The 12,309-nt window shown below is 36.1% G+C and overlaps 1 long non-coding RNA gene across 2 annotated transcripts in view; it reads right to left on the reverse strand.

Moving 5' to 3' along the window:
- LOC138432789 (uncharacterized) overlaps positions 1-12,309 on the reverse strand; it is a 92,696-nt gene that overhangs the window by 61,740 nt on the left and 18,647 nt on the right. The window contains exon 3 of one of the 2 annotated variants that reach the window (XR_011253983.1): positions 2,572-5,058. The exons of the other annotated variant lie outside the window; for it this stretch is intronic. This is a non-coding gene — a long non-coding RNA (uncharacterized lncRNA). Of the gene's footprint in view, positions 1-2,571; positions 5,059-12,309 lie in introns of those variants that run through there. 2 annotated transcript variants of the gene reach the window in all.

Raw genomic sequence — 12,309 nt, forward strand, 5'->3', positions numbered from 1 at the left:
TTTATTAAAAAATAGTAAGGGAATAAAATATGGGAAAGCTCTTATTTGCATATTTAATCTCAGAATGAACAGAGCTCTAAAAACACAATTGAAGATAATCTTTGTGGAACAAAAAGTGATACAGTTTATTTTTTGTTTGCCTATCTAACAAGAACACTTAGCAACATTAACAAGCTTTAGGAAGTTTCACATTTTCAATATGGCTAATTGATATTTACTTTTATTATCTGAAATATGATTTCTAATATTAAACATTTTTAAATCTCTAAAGATGAAAATTATTTTTCCCTCCGGGTAAAATGCTGAGTGTATAGTTTGAAAACAAAAAAACTTAATAAAATTTTTATGAAAAGGGGTTTTGGTATGAAGCTTGTTTTCAAAAAACGTATTTAAAACATAGTGTAAGCCTTTCTTTAACATTTTCAGTTAAATTAGGCATATATCATGAACCTACTAAAACTAATATTTTTTCCAGCTTAAGATTTTTTTACTTGACCTGACAAATTCTAATGGACAAAACTCTTTTTGTTTTTATTGATTCTCCTACATAACCAGTATAGTCCCTTGAGCATAAAATATAGTATAAAATTTGATTATATAATGATGTCTAATCACAACAAAAATTAACATGACTGATCATACTGTGTCAGATGCTGTTCTAAGAGCATAAGATATATTAATCCATTTAAACCTCTTAAAAACTTTATGAGACATTTCCATTTTTGCAGATGAGGCTTGAAGGAGCTGTATAACTTGCTCAAGATCATGCACACAGTGCTGGCAGAGCCAGGATTAGAATCTGAGAAATCAGTTCCCAGTCTTTGAGTTTTTAACCATGATACCATACTGTCTTAAAGACTGAGATAAAGTGGGGCCAGAACATAAGGAGCCTTGAATGCTAGGACAGTAGGTTGTCAAATGAGAACTCTTGTAGGTTTTTATATAACAAAATATCATGGTTAATTTTATTTTTTAAGCAGCTGAATGTGATATCTTTTTCTTCCCTGATGAATTGTATGAAACATTTATTTTTATTTTATTATTTTTAAATATTTTGTTTTCCAGTTTTATTGAGATATAATTGACATACAGTGTTATACAAGTTTAAGGTGTAGAGCATAATGGTTTGATTTATATGTCTTTTTTTAAGATTCAGTTAAGTCAGACAGGGAACTGAACAGGGACAGGGAAGCCTGACATGCTGCAGTCCATGGGGTTGCAAACAGTCAGACATGACTGAGTGTCTGAACTGAACTGAACTAGGTCAGACAGAAAAACTCTGCCTTAAACTTTTTACCTCAATTCACTGTTTACTTAACATTTATCCACTATCTAAAATAAGCCATGAGAATAACGAAAATATGAGTTTATTCTACAATCCAAGGGTTTTTAAGCCATTAAAAAGTCTTTGATATGGACACTTAATAAGAAAAATATATTAAAGGGTTTAAATAATTTATTCTTGTGACTCTGGGAGGAAAGTTTTCAGAGAGAAGTGCTGCTAGGGAAACTGAAAGCAACTAACCCATTTCTCAGTGTGGTTGTTTCCTGTTGTGTTCCGTGTTCTTCAGAGATGTCTCACTGACAGGGACTTTACTCACCAGGGCAGGCTAATTTCTTTAACAAGCAATTGCAGAATCTCAGTGTACTTAACAAGTCAAAGACTTTTTTCTCCTTTCTCACGTTATGGTTCAGTGCAGGTTAGAGATGGTAGCTTGCTCCACGTAGTTATTTAGAGAGCCTGACTGATAGTTGTTCCACCATCTCCAAAGCATGAAATTCAACATCCAACCCCCAATCAGGAAGACAGAAAGAATGGCTAAGGCACAGCCATTCTTAACTTAGTCATCCTAGAAGAGACAAGTCACTGCAGCTCCTAGTTCATTAGTGAGATCCGATTCATGGCCTCACCTTGGTACAAAGGGCTGGGGACTATAATTAAGCTGTGTGCCCAGGAAGGGGCAATATGTTGAGCGTGTATCTCTATCACAGGCACTGCATTCAAATTAAGATCTATTTTGAGAAAAGCACTCAACGTGAATCACGCATGGTCCTTGCTTTCAATGAGCTTCCTGTCTAGAAGCAGAATTTAGTTAAATAACTAGAGATAAACTAATAATAATATTTAAACTTACCGGAGGCTTACAAAGAAAAGTTCTAAATGCTTTATAAGTATCAATTCCTTTAATCAATGAGATACTATTAGCCCATTTCATAAATGAGGAAATTAAAGCAAAGAGTAAATTGCTTAATGAAGCATGGCTATTAGATGCAGAGTCTTGATAGGACTTCAACTCAGACTCTAACTGCAGCCTCCACCCTTTGTAGAACGGTAAGCATTCCAAGTGGAATATAGTCATGGTACATACGCAGCCTTGTGAGACAGGAGGAGTTGTGACAGTTATAGGTGGCCATCAATCTTTGTTCTTCACTTGGGAGCACAGGTCGACTGTTCAATAAATGTCAGTTATTTTTATTATGATAGTAGGTTTCCAATGAAAGCTAACATTTTGGAAATGATTTTAAAGAAGATGGACCATTTGACAAATGAGAAATTAATGTGAATGGGACTTCTTCCAAAGTCGTAAGAAGGCATTTTATTTAAAAAAGGAACAAAGACTAGAAAAACAAATGCAAGGAGACTGAGAGAGGTCCATGTGAGGAAATTGGGGAAGATGGATTTCTGTGCAGATGCACTTGCTCCTTCTTACTTTCCTGAAGGCTTCTTCCTTGTCCTTCTCTAACTTCAGCTTCCATCAACATGTCCTTCCATTTGCCTTCCTCCAGTAGAATCCGGATCCAATAGCTTCACAGTGTTCTGTAAATAGGAATCAGGAAACCAGGCTCCTCTGGCTCAGACTCTAATCTTTTTTTTGACCTGGAGCAAAATACTTAGACCCTTGGAGCTCAGATTCCTTATCTTTAAGAGGAAAACATATGAATCACATCATTTCCATAGCTCTTTCTAATGTTACAGTTAGACATTTTAAAAATGCAATTCTAGAATCTTAGTATTGATACTTAGTAATTTTTAAAAAAATGCTCCTTTTGCTGTCTCATTTTGGGCAAAGTCATGCTGTGTGCAGGATTAATTTTAAGATATAGTTGTTAATGTTTTATTTTGTATAGAATGAAAGTGAAGTCACTCAGTCATGTCCGACTCTTTGCAGTCTCATGGACTGTAGCTTACCAGGCTCCTCCGTCCATGTGATTTTCCAGGCAAAAGTACTGGAGCGGGTTGCCATTGCCTTCTCCAGGGGATCTTCCCAACCCAGGGATTGAACCTGGGTCTCCCTCATTGTAGGCAGATGCTTTACCATCTGAGCCACCAGGGAATTCCCAGTCTGAGTTTAAATATTTTGTTACAAACTGATCTTGTTATACCACTAACCTTTTCCTTTACACATTTCACTGACTTTATGTTTTGTTTATAGGGCAGGGTTGACTATGGAATCATGGAAAATTTTAGGATATTAAGACACCCATAGGAAGTATGAGTGGGAGTGTGTTTTCCTGAAGTTAATAGAAACAGTGTAAAAATCAGTGACAATAATGTTAAGAAATGGTACACTTTATTGATGAAAGATTCTGTGAATGTTTTAGTGGAAGATGAAAATTAGGAATATAATTATTTAGACCTGGGCTGTGAAAAGCAAACATTATTTCATCTGTTTTCTATATTTAAGAAATAGAACTATTTTATCTTTTAAATTAAGCTAGAGCTTGCCATCATCACGCTACCACACAAAAGAAGTCTATAAAAACTTCAGTCATTTTCATCTCAGCATGATGATACCCCCTATGTGGTTTTATAATTCTCAATTAAAATGAGTAATTCCAGTGAAAGAACAAGTCCCATGAGGGGAGATGCCAAGAAGGAATTCTAATGTTAAAGAAATATTTTGCCATGGTAAGTCTGGTATGGTTGGTGATGTTTCAAACACATCTATGCCCATAGTCTTTAATTTTTATGTAAGCACAGTTTGTTTCATCAAACACAGTAGTATTATGAATAAATTCAAAGACTAATTTAAAAAGTCACTACCCTTGTGTTATTGATTACATTTTTCTATTAAAATTACCCAATCTGATGAACTCATCTTTGGCTTATTTGTATGCTAGCAGTATATGTAGTACCAAATCCATAAAGCTATGAATTTTTCAGCTTCCAATTTTATACACTGTATTTGTGTGCATGCTGTTTTTCTGCTATTTTGCCTTAAATGTCTAATTTATCCTTCAAAATAATCCTATACTGTTCAAGTAAGTGAGGTGACATGACTAAAGTAACACAGGTTATAAGTGTTCAGGATTTGAGTTGAAATATTTTTAAAGTCTCTTTCTATATAGTCGGATATTGACCTCTTCATTTTTTTTATATCTTGAGCCAATGATTTTGTACAACCTCCACATTTTTTGAGTGCATAGACCCTGGATCAAATTTAAAGAATGTATAAAGTATATCGTTGAAGTACAAAGAAGAGCTGGAGGGACCAGCTCTGCCCTTAAGTAGGTAGACTTCCTGCCATAGTTTCCTGTGACTCTAGAAACAAGTCAGAGCCATCAGTTAAAATGTGCAAGTGCTTTCTAGAAAGACAAACACATTATGATATTAACAATTAATATTTAGTGCAAATTATTTTTCAGATTTTATCTCCAAATAGAGCCCAAAGGGCATGGGACATAGGTCAGGGAAGTTGCATCAGTGAGTTCAAAGATTCAAAATCTTGGCGGATGTTTGCAACTGAACAGCTAAGAGGCTGGTAAACTGAGCTTCCCTCGTGGTCACTGCTAGCACATGTAGCACCTTTTTGTGAATTTATAAAAGCTTCCCTCTGAGGATAAATTACAAAATGGCACTCATTCTAGGTGGTTGAAATGCTAAAAGACCTTTCTTCCAAATGATGTAGTCTCAAGCCAGGGCACAAAGGTTGTTGGGGTGAGGGGGATCCGATGGACTCCAGTTCCGCATATTCCTCCTTGCCTCAGTACTTGTGTACACAACTTGCACAGCCTTACTTGGCAGCCCCAGCTTTCCCCAGTGGAGATCATAGGCCCCTGGTAAAATGAAGAAAGACATGCTTATTAGCAGGCTTCCCTGGTGGCTCAGATGATAAAGAAATCTGCCTGCAATGCAAGAGACCTGGGTCGAGAAGATCCCTGGAGAAGGGAATGGCAACCCACTCCAGTATTCTTGCCTGGAGAGTTCCATTGGGCAGAGGCATGCTACAGTCCATGAGGTTGCAAATAGTGGGACACAACTGAGCAACTAATACTAACTATGCTTATTATAAACTTGAGAACCAATTATTTAAGCCTGAAACTTCCACTTGTCTTTGGTGTAACCTGGCAGCAAGAAGTGCTAGCTGCTTAACTATGGGTTCACTGACACTCCACCCTGTACAGTAGAAGCTAGAACTAATGTGGAAAATATGAGATTTGGCTCAAGAAGAATCATAGTTATTTGAAGATGATGTCAGAGTGACCTGCCTCTAATATTGAGCCTAGAAAACGATCTAGATGTATTTAGCTTTTCGCTGAAGGGATATCAATTATTGTGGCATTTTAACTAGTCTATAGGAAAAACTATTATGGCAGACTATGAAGATGTCAAAACTCCTTTTTAAAGAAGGCATTGTTTTAATTTCCAAGTAAGGGGCTCCAGGTTTCTCTTTAGGCACTGGGCTTAGATATTTCTTGAACCTGTTACTTAGGTAACAATGTTGTATATTGATATATCCTTTTACTGTGTTTATACTGCTAGCAGTAGTAGTCATTGTGACAGTAATTTATCTTGCTATAAAATTTTTAAAATACAAAAATATTGAGAATGAAATAGAAATTAATTTACAATCCCATTAAGAGATACAAGTCTTATCCCAAACTTGTCTGTTTCTTTTTCTTTCCTATATCGTTAAAATAAGAAGATGCTGTTCATTTGTCTTCAAGACTAGAGTGTCTACTGCAGACCAGATATCAAGGCCAATCCAATCTGTGTGTCTTTGACCCATTCCCTATTTCTTCTTTTATCAGCCTCGGATTACTTGACCGTTGTCATCCATGCATTCTGTTCAATCTTTTAAAGTTTTTTCTTTTTTCTGATAACCAGTTTTGTTGATAATAGCGTGGTTCTCACTATAACTTTTGGGAAAATAACTAGAGCCAAACAAATTCTATGAATTAGTTTTGTTCTTTCTAAAGAATCTTCAATGATAGCCTCTCTCCATGCTTGGAAACAAAGCAGTTAGGCTGTTAGTATGCACGCAGCTTCATTTATTTTGAGTGATTCATTTCAATCTACAAATCAAGCAGATATTGAGGGAGGGCCCCTGCCTGGGGAGCTTTGCCACCATCAATGTGAACAAAGTCTGGAGTTTTGTGAGAAGGTGTGAGGGCTACGACTGAGTAGTTATGTATAGAATATGTGTGTGGGATGGCGGTGGAGTTTGGGAGCAAGAGGCATGTAGGAGGGTGGTATATTTAGACTAACTAGGCTTGGAGGAAGAATGAGAACATTTAAAATTCTCTATTTATTGTTCCCTGCCATGAGAACCATATGCAGATAAAAAGGCCAAAATAAGCATGAGTTTTGTTTTAATTAACTCTAAGATTTGTCTACCATTTAGTTGCCCCCTCCCACCCTCATCTGTTATTTTATTCATTTTAGGGCCATAAATATTATTAATCCACAGAGATTTCTTTCTGCTTCCTTTAGTTAATTAAAGATACTCCAGAATTTATCTTATGCTCCCACCAGGAGGGCACAAAAAGTGAAATATTATATTGCTAGATAGTTCATTCATTAGCATAAAATAATCAGTGCAGTTGTATATTGGAGTTTCAAATACCTCTGCCACATTTTCTTTTAGGGGACAAATGTAGTCAGCAGGAGAAAACAGAGAGGGAAAGAGAGGAGAAAAGAGTTAAAAATTAAGGAGCTGGGCAACAGCGAGCATACAGATTAGTGTTTTTAAAGAGATAGTCTCACTAGACTCTAGTCTGGGAATAAACTGCAATAATTCCCTGCCCAGATATCATTAGTAATAGACACAATGGTCAAATCGTCCTTTATCTGTTATCAAGCTGTGCTGCTCAGCTGGGAGAAAAAGGGACACATCAGGGCAGCTGTCAAAAAAAAAAAAAAAAAAGCCCGCTAAAATGATATTCTTATATTTTACTTGCTTTATTTTATATTAATGGTTTTATTACAAAAAGAAACTATGATGTAAACTTCATGTATCATTCACTTACAACATTTTAGACCAAACCAAGCAGAACCCAACACTCGACAGCTCCACTATTTATATTCCTCTAAGGGTAGCTCATCCTGCCCTCTTTTTCCACCCTCAGTGTTTTTCTTCCTTCGGGGAGAGATTCTGTATCAGTGTTTCATTTCTCCTCTGGGTGGGCTTAAAGGCCAGACACATTGATTATTAATCATTATATTGGGGTTTCTCTCCTTTCTTGACCAATGACACAATCTGCAGAGCATGATAGGTATACTGTCACTGACATCTGTACTGGAAAAAAAATCAGGTTATGGCATATATATCTGCACTAATAAAAAAAGCCATTTTTCAAATCCTCCTTTTGAAAGTCTTACTAAAAGACCACTGTGTTACAAATGCATAGGCACTGAGTTGTAAATCCAGTAACGGAGACATAACCGAAAGCCCGTTTTGGGATATCCTTTACTTGGACTCCTGGGACACTCCAGTCTCAACAAGAGTCACTTCTTCTTTCTCTAGGTTGTGCTGCTGAGGAATACCAGGGAGAAAACTTGAAACATATGGAATTTTCTGGCACTATTAGCTGGCTGTGCTATCTTACTTCATCTGTATGGATGTATATTTTTCTTTGTGTAAATTTCTCAGCCTGAAATTATTTTGCCACTCATGCTTTATAAAACTCTTTGGCTTTCTGATGTCAGGGCACACATGAGATGTATTTTGTTGATGTTCAGTCAACAAGTTGTGTCCGACTGTTTGCAAGCCCACGGACTGCAGCACGCCAGGCTTCCCTGTTCTTCACTGTCTCCTGGAGTTTGCTCAAATTCATGTCCAAATTCATGGTAGATGCTATCTAAGCATCTCATCCTCTGCCACCCCCTTATTTGCCTTCTGTCTTTCCCAGCATCAGAGTCTTTTCCAATATAAGATGTATGTGTGTCTGTCATTTTATAGTTTTCTGTAATATGGCATGAATTTTCATGAATTGAAGAGCAACAGGAATCTACTGTAATGAATAAGAGCATTAATTTTTATGCAGGGTGGCAAAAGTCTAAATCATGACACTCAACCTAAATGGGTGACTTTGGGCAAGTTACTTGACCGAAGTTCAATTTTCTTAAAATGTCAGTTGGAGATAACAGTAATACATGCCCCAAGCTCAGGGCCTGCCTTATAGGAAGTCCTCAATAAGTGGGATGATTATTACTATTATTAATAGGATGGCCAAATCAGGATAATTTGGAGATAAACAGGGTCACTATATATATGTTTTTAATAATTACAGTGAAACAACAGACATAAACCAGTGCTATCCTCAGTTTAGTGGATCATATAGTCACTCTGATTATTGTAGGTTATAGACAACCTAAGTATGAGCATGGGGAAATTAGAAATTGAATTTCTCATTTTGTCCCAATGTTGAGAGGTACATAGGGCCACCAGGGTAACAAACTAGGGGATAGGTTTCATAGTTTTGCTTGTTTACATTTTTTTTGCAAACCTTGTTTTCAGTGTACAAAGGAACAGTTTGTATGCCTTTTAGTTTTGCGCAGGCATACATTCATACAAGGGTAGTCGTTCCTCTAGTTAGAGCACTTTGACTGTAAAGGACAATAAGGATTTATGCTTAGTGACCTCTTGCAAGTTTTCTTTCTTTGTTGCAAAATTATGGGGAACAACAACTTGATTTATTCCATGAGTTTTTTACTACACTGCCAATAAGTAAATTGGTTCATGGTAATCACAGTATTCACTTCGATTAAATGATCATCAATTGAGTTATTTGCCTTTTTACACGTAATTTATTACGGTCTACTTTTTTCTTTCAATTAGGAAGTTGGAATATATAATTTACTTGATTCTTGGGATTACAAGAGAACTAGAATTCTAAAATGATTGTCTTCAATGTTTAACAATTAGAAATGTTTATGTTTCCTTATATTTTACTGACAGTGCATAGGTAGGAAATTATTTTGTTGTATGCAATCAAAAACAATTATTTCCCTATGCAAAATCTACATCAGAAAAGGGAAAGATAAAGCATATGAGGAAACACATTTTGCCTAATGATTTTCTCTCAGGAAAAATATTGCTATCGTGATCCTTTTTAATTAAATAAGAATTTAGCACTTTTCATGTGTGTTCTTAATGTCAGACTCTTTGGTTATCACACTTACACCTCTGTTATTAATGTTAGCCATGGTTTGCAGATGAGGAAAAGCTAGTTATCAATGAATAATTCAGATTCCATAACTGTCAGACCTCATTATTTTAAATAGGGGATGGTAGTTTCAGTTGTAACCAGCTAATTGCCTCCTTTAAACTTAAACTGTTAGACTATTGCATATAATTCTAATTTAAAAAAAAAAACACTTTAAATACATTTAAAATTGCTGTAGCACATAAAGCAATTTGCTTTAAATCAGTCTAGAAGAATAAAAGGCAATATGCTGTGATCTACCTTCAAAAAAGAATTAAAATTTATTTTAATTCAATCTACCAGCTCTTGTGAAATGCTTACTTAACAAAAAATGAACCAAATGTTTTTAATTTATGAAACATAAGACTGAGATTGAATAATTCAGTTTAATTTGATATCTTTTTGTTTAAACATATTGCCAAATGTTGAAAACAAAAGTGAATGTGATGAAAGGGTTAACCAATGGTTATTGTTTTCACTTCCTCAATCCCTGGCATTTTAAATTTAAAATAATTATAACTTTACTGATGACTGTAATCTGTTAAGTCCCTGTGGAGACAATGCAGGTGAACTGGCTCTTCCCTCAGGAGAAGCTGCTACTAGGAACATAGTTGGTAGACATTTTCCAGTGGTCACAACTTCTGATCTACCTAAATGTTCAGATTAAAGACGCATTCTTCCTGGGCTTCTCCCAGCCAGTGACTAAGCATGGGGGAGTACTAGCATCAGGCTCTCTAGGAAATGAAGCCCTCCTATGAAGGCAGTCCTTTTTCTGGGACTCTTAGCCTGGCCCACACTTTCTCAGAACTGTGCTTTTCCTATTCAGTTCTGCTTGCTTCCCTCTGTCTTTTTCCACCTCTCAGACCTGCATCATGCCCTGCAAGTTTACCGTACCTACTCCTGCTTGGGCTTCTCCTTATCTTTCATATGTGTTTTTCCCAATAAATGTCTTGAACATCTAATTTTGTCATATTTGCTCCTTGGAGGATGTGGACTAATATAGCAAAAATTCTAGTCTTTTCGTGGTCTCATTAAACAATTCTATTAACAAATCTAATCTCTTTTATTTGTTTTTGATCTTCTTTAGAGCTTTAAAAAGGTATGATCTCTCAATAATGAAGACCTCCATGTAGTTGCTGAGGCCCATGTAGAATCATATTTTATTCCTTTTCAGGTCAAATAACCCTACCTCTTGTAATTCTCTTGTAGCCCCAATATATGTTTTTTTTTTTTTTCTATAATCTTCTCCAGGTTCTCAGTATATCTCAGCATCAATAGATTAAGCCTGAATATGTATCTGCTATTTTTACATAAACACATTAAGTCTAGTTCAGTTTTATTTTCAATGAGGTCACTGCCCTTTAAAAAATAAATTCCATATATCCCAGGTCTACAAAACATGTTCCTTTGGTGTGAATTCTACCTTCATTTTGTAAATTTTGATTAGGAGCAATGTTGTTCCTTATCACTGAAAATGATTATGCTATGTGTGTGTGAGTTTCTCAGTCATGTCTGCCTCTTTGTGACCCCATGGACTGTAGCCTGCCAGGCTCCTCTGTCCATGGGATTCTCCAGGCAAGAATACTGGAGTGGAACTGGGGGGACATCTCACAATTTTAGAAAATCAGCAAAGCTTCATTGTGATTATTTCAGCTGTTCAGGATTTATACCTATGTTGTATAAATGTAGAAAGAACATAACTTTCATAATATGGAGGAAGGAACACAATTCTGCCTTACTGTCTGCTGGTGGATATAGTGTCTGTGTTCTCCAGCATCTAAAGTTTCTTGTGCTGTTCCAAAGATAAGAAAAGGGCACCTGTGGGAAGTTATATGAACATTTTGAAAGAATGTACTGAGTTTACAGTGAAGTTTAAAAAATATTTTCAAGTTTAATACCAAGATATCAGCAACAGTGTGTTGTACTCATTAAAAGAGGAAACTCTGGGGACACACCACCTTCACACTAGCTTTAAGACTTTGGCTTAGTCCAGGATGCTCTCTGGGCCTCCATTGTCCCACCTATGAAGCCAATAGTTAATTGAAGCAGGGGATGAGACTAGATAAATTCTAAGGCCACTTCTAATCCCTTAAGTCTCTGAGTTTGGTACGTGCAGTGTATCTACACTTCTTCAAAGGAAATGTTCTCTGCATATATGAAGAGAGCAAGGCTTTGTTACTTTTTCTAGTATTAATCTATACTGGCTGAAACACTACACAGGGTTGCCCAAATTTAATATCCATTTCTGGGAAGAGGTTAAAAGTAAACTTATTTTCCTCTGATTCAGATGTAGGGCATTTTTATTTACTTTTTTTTTTTTTCTAACAGATAAGTCTTCTACCCTAGTCCCCCTTATTATAGTTAACAGTATACTAAGGTTTAAGAAAGTGAAACTCAGATTACTTTTTTTTTTAATTGGAGGATAATTCTCAATTTACATGTAACAAACAACCTCTGAAATATTAGCACTTCTGAAAGGTTTGTTCCCCTTTGTTACTCTGTGATCTCTGGATAATGACTCGTTTTTGTCTGCTTCATAACATTCTGAAAGTATAATAGGCTACCAAGAAATCATACAGCAAACATTTCCTCTTCATGAATTCTTATATTCTGACAGGCTTTTCCCCCCAGTGAAGACGAAATACAGACACATACAACTAATATCAGTTATAGTTCATAGAAGCAGCACTTTTCTTCCATTGCAGTAACTGAACATTGAGAAACTGAAAGATGTACCCTCTGTAAGCTATTTGTCAGCTTAGCTGACTCAGATCAAGCTTTGTGTTTTAAATATTGTGCTCAGAAAGAAGCCCACCTAGGTCTCCGAATGTCATGCCTGTGATCACACCAGATACTGTGGTAATAATGGAGGGCTTGCTT

This window comes from Ovis canadensis, chromosome 2 (assembly GCF_042477335.2).
Source record: "Ovis canadensis isolate MfBH-ARS-UI-01 breed Bighorn chromosome 2, ARS-UI_OviCan_v2, whole genome shotgun sequence".
Lineage (NCBI taxonomy): Eukaryota > Metazoa > Chordata > Mammalia > Artiodactyla > Bovidae > Ovis > Ovis canadensis.